General features: G+C 50.2%; 1 pseudogene; it reads left to right on the plus strand.

Moving 5' to 3' along the window:
• LOC135292575 (zinc finger protein 208-like) overlaps positions 1 to 10,679 on the plus strand; it is an 837,577-nt pseudogene extending 826,898 nt beyond the window's left edge.
• Positions 10,680 to 11,658: the final 979 nt, after the last annotated feature.

An 11,658-nucleotide genomic window follows, 5' to 3' on the forward strand; every position in this document is an offset into this window, starting at 1 on the left:
CGGGGTCTCCCCGGCCCCGGCTGCCGTGGGAGCCCAAGACAGAGAAGTCCAATTCAGCACGACCTGTCCGGGCCCCTCAGGCAGGCCCCAGAGCTGCAGGCAATCTTAGCAAACTCAGCTCTTTAGTGAGATCAGCTCTTTAGTGATTCTCAGCTCATTTGTGATTTCAGCTCTTGGCTTGCTGAGTGCCTTTGGCAGATGCTGGCAGAGAGAGGAGAAGGCTGTGTGAGGTTCCACAGAGATGTCTTTATTGATGTCTTCTGAGAAGGTCTCAGGGACAGCTCTTCTGCAGAACAGGGCAGAAGTAGGGCTTTATATAGGGTACAGGAGTTTTAGAAACAATCCACTAGTGAGGGTCGAGGCGAAAGTGAACTGTGGGCTTACAGAGAGATAAGCAAGGGTCCGAGGGTGGAAGAGGGGATTCTTAGGTCCAGTCATCATGACCAGGCATTTCCTGTCTTAGGCTGCTGAATGCCATGGAGGCATTGCAGGCCCTGGGCCTGCTACAACTCCACTTTCTGTATTTAGAAAAAAGGCGTTCCATATAGTTCTTTTAAACCAATGGAAAAGGCATGAGAACATAGCTAATACAATGACAATTACAAGGAAAATCCACAACATTCCCTTAACCAAAGATGCAACCCATCCTGTATATCCCCACTGACTGAAAAGGTCATTGACCCAGTCTGGGCTGTTTTCTACTTTTCAGTCCTTCACCAGTTCCTTCAGTTTCTGGATGTTTGCGTGGATGGATTCCTAGCATTAAGAGAGATTGAAGCAGCACATCCCTTCCAAGTCTTGGCAGCCGTGTCCGTGGGCAAGCAGCAGGAAGTCAATTGCTGCTTGATTTTGGAGTGGTGCATGTCTTGTGGTCTCTTCTTCCTTTCAAAGATCGCTCAGGGCAGCCGATGTAGCGCTGGCTTGCTTACTGAGCCAGCACCCAGGGTGATTCATTTCACCAAGGGCTTTAGCTGCAGTTACCCATGGTAGGAATAGGGAGACAGAAATCCTTTTTGGTTTGTTCCAATCGTATAATTTGGGATTGCAATTTTCATCAAATTCTGTGTAGGATCTTTTGTGCCATTTTCATTCACTTTCTTTTTTTCAGTTATGTAACAAGGTTATATTTGATGTGAGGGTAGAAAGTTTTCCAAGGGTACAGGGACCTCCCTGTAGCCATGAGGGGATCCCAGCCCATACTCAGTCACCACAGATGAGAAACGTTCCCTTGGGTAGTACTTTGGGGTGAAGAGAGGCTACAGAGATCACACGAGCAGTGTAATTACACCAATCAGGAGGGTTATAGGCTTTGTTAATTGGTGGTGTGTCTTTCTGGTATCTGGTTTTGGTCTGGTCAATTTCTGGCCAATTATTTTTTGGACACCTAAAGTAAAATTTGACACAGTATGTTGCCTTGGAGGACCCCATCAGGTTCAATTCTTGGGGTTCCTCGAGAGCACTGGGCAGCATTTTTGTCCACTGGTCCCAGGTGCCCACCAGGTTGGGTCTCTTACCTGTGGTGAGGAGGAGCTCTGAGTTTTAGACGGGCCAGGCATCGGCTGCGAAGGGAATTCCTACCAGACATGTGGAAAGTGGGTTATCCATGCTTCCCATGGATAAGCACATGTTATCCTGTTTTAACGTCCTTGCTGAGGTTACCCAGACATTGTGGCCAGGCTGTGGGCTGATCCAACTGATGGCACATGGTACAGTGAAGAAATCCAAGCAGCAGTGAGGACAGCACCAACGGAGACATTTTTCATCTCTGGACAGGAATGGAGCTTCTGATAGGGAATATAAGCAAAATTTGTTATCTTGATGGTGGGAGGGGAGGGTTAGGGTTTTCTCCTTTGTTCCTTTCCTCTGTTCCTTCCCCTCCCCCCTTTTTTTTTTCTTTATTTTCTTTTTTTTTTTTTTCTTTCTTTTCTTTTTTTTTTTTTCTTTTTCCTTAAACTAAGGATGGGGGAGTGGGTATAAGGTTAGGGGTTTTTGGTAAGAGTTGAGAAAGGGGAATAATAGGGCTTTTTAGGATCTAAAGGGATAATAACATATAATTCTGAGAACAATTTTGTGTTCAGGCTGTGTCTGGCTTATGGCTTGATGCAGCAGAATGTTGTTCAGCTTTCTGTTTTGTCTGCTGTCCTGTGATGGGATGGGCTTTTTTTCTGTATGTGGACATTTGGCAACGTCTTCGTCTCCAGGCAGAACTGGTCTGTTTTGAGGAGGTCTTGTGTTTGACTCAGGGGAATTCTTGTCAGTGTTTGTGGGAGTGGCTTTTGCAGTGCCTAGGTATGGTTTTATGTTTTTTCCTGGGTACCATCCAGGAGCAGATGGGAGTAGAACACAGGCATCCCCTCTTCCCCAGGTAATCAATTGGAATGGCCCAGAAATTTGATGTGTTTTTGGGTCCTTCCCCAGTACAGGTGGTTTCTCAGTGAGCTTTGCTTGGGTGGTATTTGCAAAGTGGCGAAGTGCTGGGGGGTCAGGCTCTGATGTTGTAGAGTTCAGGAAGTTGATGACATAGAGAGCCTTGCAAAGTCTTTCCACTGGAGATTTCATTTTTGTTTCTCTTTGCTGCTGACTGAGGACTCTTTTGAGGGTTTGATGTGTCCTTTTTACGATGGATTGTCCTGTGGGATTTGCAGGTATGCCTTTCTTGTGTTCTATTCCCCACTCACTGAAGAACTCTTTTAACTGACAAGAGGTATAGGGAGGTCCATTGCAGAGAGTATTAGTACAGAAAGTATTTCTACTGCCTGGCTAGTAAAGAGAGGGCACGGACTTTTACAAGGAGTGCATAACCCAGGCCTGAAGCCAACAGACAGTCCTAGAAATGTCCTTGGACCAGAGATGAGAGGAAGTTGGACAGTTACACAATGGCTGCAGACTAGGCTAGCTAGACACCAGGAGATACCAGCAAAACCGCAAGGCAGCAATTACACAAGATAGCAGCAGACCGCAGGACAGAAAGAGTGTAGAACCAAGAAAAGCATGAGCAGCTGGTTTACACCACTCACAGCATGAGTCAGGGCTCCTGGACAGTCCCTTGTAACCAATAATATGTACGCTTGAGCCGCATGGACAGGTAACAATGCTATATAAGAGCCTATCAATTTCCAATAAATCGAACAAGATGCATACCTCGTGTCGAGTCGTATCTTGATTCCAGACCCCTTATCTCTTCATATCATTACAGTGGGGCATGCTGTGCTGAGACAGATACAACCTTGTCCTATATATACAAGCAACATTGTCTGATTGCCTGAATGCGTTTCAAAGTGGCAAATCCTTTGGTCTGTGTCCAAACGTGTGTCTTGATCACTTTCTAATGTCCCCTCACATATGTACCCCAGTTGGTTCCTCATAGAACAGGGCTCTAGGTTGATGGTCTGCCACTCTCCTCTAATTTCTCGTGCCCATGTTCTATGTTCAGAAGGATACAACACAGTCCCTTCATGGTTTAGTCCCAGGGGAACTATTGGGTGACTTAAGCTCACTGATGCATTACGTATTGTTAAAACAAAGGCTGTTACTTTACTAGTCGCAGGGTTATAAGTGAAGTTGGCCAAAGTCCACCAAGATCCCTTTCCATATCGGATGCACTATCCCAAACAATTTTGTGGAGTTCAGCAGAGAATATTCCTCTCTGCCCTCCCTGATGATGCAGCAGCCACTGACTGCATCCACAGTTGTGCTTGAGTACACCCAAGAGCTAGTGAGATGTTTTCACTGGCTCTGCCTAATGCATTAATTATTACCTCATCGTCCTGTTCTTCAGTGTTCTTCCTTTCTGGCAATACTTTGGAGAACTTCCAGTGGTTGTCACCTAGTGCTAGCAGGGAGGATTGTAAAGGTTGCTGTAATTTAACTAAGTCACTCCCCACTGTGGTTAATTTATGCATCAACACTTCTGAATCTATGGTGTTTAGCACTCCCAGTCCAGTCCCTAGCAGCCCAGTGAGATCTCTTTTACTCCTGAAGTTAGCGGGCATTCATTCTTGAAGCCAAGTGGTCCAGTCCATGAAAGGATTTCTGAGAAATGGGGCATACTCTAGTTGAATGTCCAAAGCATTTACCTGTATTCCCATTTCTACTCGCTTCAGAGACCATTCTGGATTAACCAGCAGTCTCTGAGTTCTTGTTTTCTTCATAGCATACGGCCCAATTCTAGTAATCACAGGAACTATAGGCTGCACTTCTGCTTCTGGAATAATTGGCCTTTGGGTAGGAACAGCTTTCTTTTGTGTTAGTGGGGTAGTTCTGATCTTGTTCTTCTGATATTCAGTGCACACTTGAGTGATGCTAAAGTCAAGATCATACTCTCTTATTGCACACCCTTCTATTTTTAGGGCACTTACTCAAACATTTGTCACAGCATTCAGAGCTAATCTGAATGAGTTTCATGGGTGGATGGTAAGCCTCATGCAACCCACCTTGCACAAATGCATAGCTACATCCCCAAACATTTCTCCCTTCCCACAAACGTGCATTTGTGACTTTCAGGATCTCATTTAGGGCCCTACGAGAGTGGGGATCACAGGCCCTCCCTTGGCACCGGTACATCCCAGTTACGTTGTACCTGCGCGGTATGGCACTGGCTCCTGTTACAACCATGGCAATGGCTATCATAGTTACCACCTTCTCCATCATGTCCATGATTTCTCTAAGTCCATATATTCACGGTTCCAGATGAGCTTCAGCTTCAGTTCTTTGTCACCTGGCATCAGCTTCCAGACTTCCTCAGGGGCTTTCTTCACTCGGGAGTGATGGATCCAGGCCTGCTGTTCTTTGATCTTGATTGCAGTAAAGGTAGTGAGGAGCACCTGGAATGGTCCTTCCCACTGCAGTTCCAGGGTCTTTTCTGCCAAAGACTTAACATACCCATAATCCCCAGGTTGTACATCATGTACTGGTCCATCCAAATCTCTGTTTTGAGCTCCAGCCACATATTTTGCAGTTCCTCTCAGTTGTTTATTCAGGGCTATCATATACTTGGGTAGGGTTTCCTCCCCTATTTGTGTAGGTGTGGCTCCTTCTTCAACTGCATATGGTCTCCCATATAATATTTCAAAGAGGCTCAATTTTTCCCTTGTCCTTGGTTTTGTCCAAATTGGCAATAATGCTAATGGAAGAGCCTGGGGCCAAGGTAGGTTTGCCTCTTGTCCCAATCTCACAATTTGTTGCTTAATCAAATGATTCATCTTTTCCACTTGGCCACTCGATTGAGGATGATATGGGGTATGCAGCTCACAGTCTATCCCCAGGTGGTGGCTAATTTCTTGCACAATTTTGGAAACAAAATGCGGCCCTCTGTCTGAGGATATGGTGGCTGGAACCCCAAACCTCGGGATTATTTCTTGCAACAGTGCTTTGCTTACCTCTCGTGCTTCAGCTGTCCTAGTAGGGAAAGCTTCTGGCCAACCTGAAAAGGTATCAGGCAATACCAAGAGGTAATGATATCCCCCCTTCCTGGGTAATTCTGTGAAATCGATTTGCCACTGTTGCCCAGGTCCGCAGCCTTTCCCAATTTGTCCAACTTTAGGCTTTGGGATGTTTTTAGGATTAGTTCAGAGGCAAAGACTACACTGACGAGTTACCTGTATTACTGTGCCCTGGAGTTTCCTGGCCATAATTTTTCCTTTCAAATGGTTGTACAGGGCATCTACTCCCCAGAGTGTTTTTTCATGTTCTTTTTGCACTGATGACCACAGCAAATAGGAAGGCGCTACAAGTTTCCCTTCCTCTGTTACAGCCTGTCCTTCTTGATTATAATTTGCTTTTTTTGCCTTAAAAAGTTTCTTATCCTTTTTATTGTACACTGGCTTACCTTCAATAGAAATTTTTCCATCTGGGATCAATGTTGCCTCCACTGTCTCCTCAAATACCTCACCTCTGGCTGCGTCTTTTGCCTCTCTGTCCACCAGCATGTTCCCTTCTTCCAATTCAGAGCTCACTTTTTGCTGTGCCTTAATGTGCATGATGGCTGCCTTCTCAGGAAGTTGTACTGCACCTAGTAGTCTCAGTATCTCTTGTGCATGTTTAATATTCTTCCCTTGTGAATTCAACAGTCCTCTCTCTCTCCAAATGGCTCCACGTGCATGAACCACCCCAAACGTGTACCTTGAGTCCGTGTAGATGTTAACCTCTTTTCCTTTTGCCAGCTCTAAGGCTCGAGTTAAGGTGATTATTTCAGCCTTCTGTGCAGAGGTGTTTGCTGGTGAAGGTCCAGACTCTATTACCTCTCTGCTTGTGGTAACCGCATATCCAGGGTGCCTTTTTCCACTGATGACATAGCTGCTTCCATCAGTGAACCAGGTCTCAGCATCTTCAAGTGGGGTGTCCTTCAGATCCGGGCAGCTGGAGAAAGTGGCTCCAGTGGTCTCCAGACAGTCATGGATCACTGCTTCTCCCATACTCCCACTGAGGAAGGAAGCTGAATTTACAATGTGAGTTACCACAATTTCAACACCATCTTGTTCCACTAGTATAGCTTGGTACTTCAGAAACCTCTGTGGGGAGAGCCAATGTCCCCCTTTTGCCTCAAGGACTGCAGACACCGTGTGGGATACCAGCACAGTCATTTTCTGGCCCAGATTTGGGGAGTTTTGGATTTTGGGGGATTCTATTGGGGTTGGGGGGATTGATTTTTGAGTGGCTTCAGTGAAATTTTGGGGAGTTTTTTTGAGTTTTGGTGGGTTTGACTGGGATTTTGTGGGATTCTCTGGGGTTTTGGAGGATCTTATTGTAATTTCTTGAGGAATTTGGGATTTTTAGTGGAGTTTGGGGTCTGGACCTTTTAGTGGACCTTTGGGGTTGTCCCAGGGTTTTCCGGAAGGGCTGAGAGGCATCAAAATCTCCTTCCAATAAAACCCCACAGAATCTTTTGAAATCTCAAGAACCCCCAAAATCCAGACGAAACCTCGCAAATCCCCCCAAAAAATGTCCCCTAAATAATAAAAATCCCATAATATCCCTCCCCAACACCCGAAGAAATCATGGCAACACCCAAAAAACCCCATAAAACCCCAAAAATCCCACGAAAATTCTGAAAAAACCAAATCCCCAATGGATCCCACTAAAAGCCCCCACAATTCCAGTGAAATGCCTCAAAATCTCCTAGAAATCCCAATAAAACTCCCAGAATTTCTGAGAATCCCAAAAAACCCAGGAAAATCTCAGTAAAACCTTCCAAAATACAAAACCCAAAAAAAATCAATAAACACCTCCAGAACAACCTCCCCCCCGCAAAGCACCAATAAAACCCCCAAAATACAAACCCCCAAAATCCAGAAAACCCCCCAACATTTCCCACCTTGTCCCAGCATGTCTGCAGTCCTTTCCCGGCGCCGCCAGTGGCCCCAGGAAGGTGTCAGTTCTCCCAGTGTGATCCCCCAGTCATGCCCAGAATATCCCAGCTGCCTCCAGCATGCATCCAGTCCTGCCCAGTTCCTCCAGTTTGCTTGCAGCATGATCCCAGTTTCTCTCAGGTGCTCCCAGTAGGCCAAAGTGTGATCCCAGTCACTCCCTTTCAACCCCAATATGATCCCAGTAAGCTCCAGCTGGATCCCAGTCACATGCCAGCCCTCCCAGTGTGCTCCCAGTATAATCCCAGTTGCTCCCAGTCAGGCCCAGTATGGGGGATGATGTGCAGGGTGTGTTCCCAGTCGCTCTCAGATTCTCCCAGTATTAGTCCAGTCCCTCCCAGTATGATCCAGAGATGAGCCCAGTGTGCTCCCAGTCCCTGGCAGTATGAACCAGTTGTGCTCCACATGGTTCCAGTGGCTCTCTTTCATCCTCCCTTTTGTTCCAGTCACTCCCAGTATCTCCCAGTGTATGCCAGGTCCCTCCAGCAGGTTCCCAGTCCCTCCCATTATTCCCCAGTATGATCCCATTTGCTGCCAAGCACTCCCAGTCAGCGTCAGTGCAGTGGCACTCACTGCCAGGATGATCCCAGTCACCTCCAGCATGACCCCAGTTGATCCCAGTAGAAGCCCAGTTGTTTCCAATCCCTGCCAGCACACAGCCAGCCACTCCCAGTTGCTCCTGTCATGATCCCAGTTGCTCCCAGTTGCTCCCAGTCACCCTCAGCATAATCCCAGCCACTCCCAGTATATCCCATTTGCCCCTAACATGGTCTCAATTGCCTCTGCAGGCTCCTGCTCACTCCCAGTATGATCCCAGTATGATCCCAGTATGATGCCAGCAGAGCCCAGTCCCTGGCAGTGCTGCCAGCGCTGGGGTCCCGCAGCCCTCTGTGCGTTCCCCCCTCCCGGCTGTGCCGAGAGGAGCCCCAAGGGCTGGCAGTGCCCAGGCAGGCTCCCCAGCAGGGCCCAGTTTGGATGTGGGGCCCCCAGTTGTCGCAGTTTGCCTCTCCTTTTGCCCGGGCCGGTTTCCCCCTTCTCCGCAGCGGCCGGGAGCAGCCGAGAGCCCCGCGCTGCCCGTGCCGAGCTGTGCCGGCTCCAGCCCCGCTCCTGCCGCGGGCTGCGAGGGCTCCGGGAACGGGGCAGCGAGGGGGTCGCTGCTGCTGCGGGAGGAGGAGGAGGGAGGGAAGGGGAGGGATGAAGGAGGAGGAGGCGGGAGGGTGGGAGGGGAGATGGAAGAGGAAGGGGAAGGCGGAGAGAGAGCAGCCACAGAAGGAGAAGGAGGTGTGCTTAGGGAGGAGAAGGATTAGGAGGAGGCGGGGGATGGAATAGGAGAAGGGGCAGGAAGAGGAAGAGGAGGGACAGAGGCGGATGAAGGCTGAGCAGCAGGAAGCACGCGGTCGAGCCCTCCGTGCATTCGCAGCCCCCACCTGTGGGATCATCGCCCCCATGGCGCAGGTGAGCGGGCAGGGGGAGCTCAGCCCAGATATCCCGGGGGGTCCCTGGGCTGGGATTTTTTTGGGGGGATGTTTGGAGAATGAAGAAGTGCAAGGCTGAGCGGAAAAGGCCCCTTGGGGGGACATCGGGGGGTGGCGGTGGCGGCTGGCGGCAGAGGCAGCCTGGAGGAGCAGAGCCCTGTGTCCCCCAGGAGCCCAAAGTGGGGAGCCCAGAGAGGGGGGAGCGCCGCCATTGGCGGGAGCCTGCAGAGGCTGGAGAGGGGCAGGGGGGACTCCTTGGAGCCCCTGCAGCCCGGAGCAGAGCATGAGGGGAGAAGGGAGCCCAAAAAGCCCCGGCAGCCCTGAATGGGGAGCGAAGAGGGGGCAGGTTTTGGGATTGCTGGGACTGCCAGCAGGCTGGGGAGGGCGGGCACCGAGGAGAAGGGGGACCCCCAATGCAAGCATGACCCCAGCAGCTGGGACAGGGGGAACTCCCGAAGAGCAGAGGGGAGGGAGCAGGGGTGGGGAACTCCTGGGGAGGGTTTTTCAGCACTGAATCTTGGTGTTTGGGAGGTTTTCTGGAGCCTAGGTCGCTGGTGACTTGTAGAGATTGACTTGGGCAGAAAGACCTTCAAACTCAACATGCTCATCCCTTGTTTTCCCCAAACCAGGATTTCCCATTGTCACTTCTTGTGAGGTACTGAGAGAGAGGAAGATGTCCCTGGACATGGAGTCAGGTGAGGAGGAAGTCAGTGCCCCTTTGCCTCTCTCTCCTGCTGCATCTCCCAGCCCAGCACAGCAGAACCTCATGGCAGAGGCCGTTTTGAGCGGCTCCACGGTGCAGGAACCCAACGGGGAGGAAAAGCCCCGGAGATGCCACACGAGGAGGGGCTGCAAACGCAGATGGCGGGGATCTGAGGGGGAAAGAGCCAGCCTGGGCTGGGAAGGTGGCCGGAGCTGGAGCCAGAGGTCGGAGCTGGTGGTCCATGAGGAGGTTCCTGATGGAGAGAAGCCCCACAAGTGCGAGGAGTGTGGGAAGAGCTTCAGGCACAGCTCCAACCTGATGAGGCACCAGAGGACCCACACTGGGGAGTGGCCCTACAAGTGTGATCAGTGCAGGAAGAGGTTTCAGACCAGCTCTGATCTCCTCATGCACCAGCGCACGCACACAGAGGAGAGGCCCTTCCGCTGCCCCGACTGCGGGCAGGGCTTCAGGCGGAACTCCCATCTTGTCACGCACCGGCTCATCCACACTGGGGAGAGGCCCCACGAGTGTGAGGAATGTGGGAAGAGCTTCAGGCAGAGCTCCAATCTGATCCAGCACCAGAGGACCCACACTGGGGAACGGCCCTACGAGTGTGGAGAGTGTGGGAAGAGATTCAGCCAGAGCTCCAGTCTGATCTGCCACCAGAGAATCCACATCGGGGAGAGGCCCTACAAGTGTGGGGAGTGTGGGAAAAGCTTCAGCCAGCATTCCAGCCTGATTGTCCACCAAAAGACCCACTCTGGGGAGAGGCCCTATGAGTGTTCCAAGTGTGGGAAGGGGTTTCGGACCCACTCCCATCTCCTCCTGCACTATTGGAGTCACACAGAGGAGAGGCCCTTCTGCTGCCCCGACTGCGGGAAGGGATTCAGGCAGAACTGCCACCTTGTCAGGCACCGGCGCATCCACAGCGGGGAGAGGCCCTACGAATGTCCCCAGTGTGGGAAGAGCTTCTCCAGCAGCTCTAACTTGACCCAACACCAACGGAGGCACCGGTGAGGGAAGCCCTGCGAGTGCCCCGGGTGCGGGAAGAGCTTTGTGCGCTGCTCCAGCTCCATCCCCCACTGCAGGAGCCACGCTGGGCACAGCCCTGGTGACCCACATTCCCTGTGATCCATGCTGGGAACACACCTGGCTGCTTGTACTTTTGGTTTGGCCTTGATTTTCTTCTGATTCATCTTTATCCCTTAAAAACAGCCCAAACTGTGTTAAATGAATGACATTGATCAGCGATCTCTAAAGTCTCACCATTTCATAGGTGTTTGAGGGGGCACCTGCCTTTGCCCTGTCTTTTGGGGGTAAGAAATGGATTCTGGAGCTTTCTGAAACCAAGACCCGTCTCGTTTGTTCCCGGCACCGGCAGCTGCAGCCTCCCTGGTCACCATGAACTCTGGAGAATGGGGGCAGCCAGTGAGAACATGTCCTGGATTGCAAGCTAAGTGTGTGTTCTGTTTGCCATCTGTCAGAGGTGGGGCACTTATCTTCTGTTCATTGGGCAGTTTATCTCTTCCACAACCAATCCTTCATCCAGGAGATAGCTTCTGTCAATAATTATTAATTATTAATTACCTTCTGTTAATGGGCCATTGAGTGCTACTGCATGGCTGATAAAATAACATCATGCCACTGGGAGATGCTCTGCCCAGCGGGAGGAGCCAAGCATTTCTTCCTGGATAGAATCTGAGTTTGGAACATTGCAGCAGCCTTTTTCCACTGGATTGCCAGAGGATCAACCTTTTCCCACTGGATTGCCAGAGGAAGACCAGGCCCATCTACACCACCACTGGACCTTCAGAGGAAAACTCCACCCTTTTCCAGGATCCCTGCTCCAACAGAGCCACACCTGTCACTGAAGGAGGGCTGCAGCCACCATTCAATGGGACTGCTGCCAGCACCCTGACCCACAGGGTGTCAGGTTATATTCTGACTCTGTCAGTGGTTTTGGTTTTTTTTTTTTGGTTTTTGCTATTGCCTTTGTATTTTTAATTTTTGCTAAAAAAGAATTCCTATTCCCATAGCTTTGCCTGAGAGCCCCTTAATTCAGAATTATAACAATTCAGAGGGAAGGAGTTTCCATTTTCCATTTCAAGGGAGGTTC

This window comes from Passer domesticus, unplaced genomic scaffold, assembly GCF_036417665.1.
Source record: "Passer domesticus isolate bPasDom1 unplaced genomic scaffold, bPasDom1.hap1 HAP1_SCAFFOLD_37, whole genome shotgun sequence".
NCBI lineage: Eukaryota > Metazoa > Chordata > Aves > Passeriformes > Passeridae > Passer > Passer domesticus.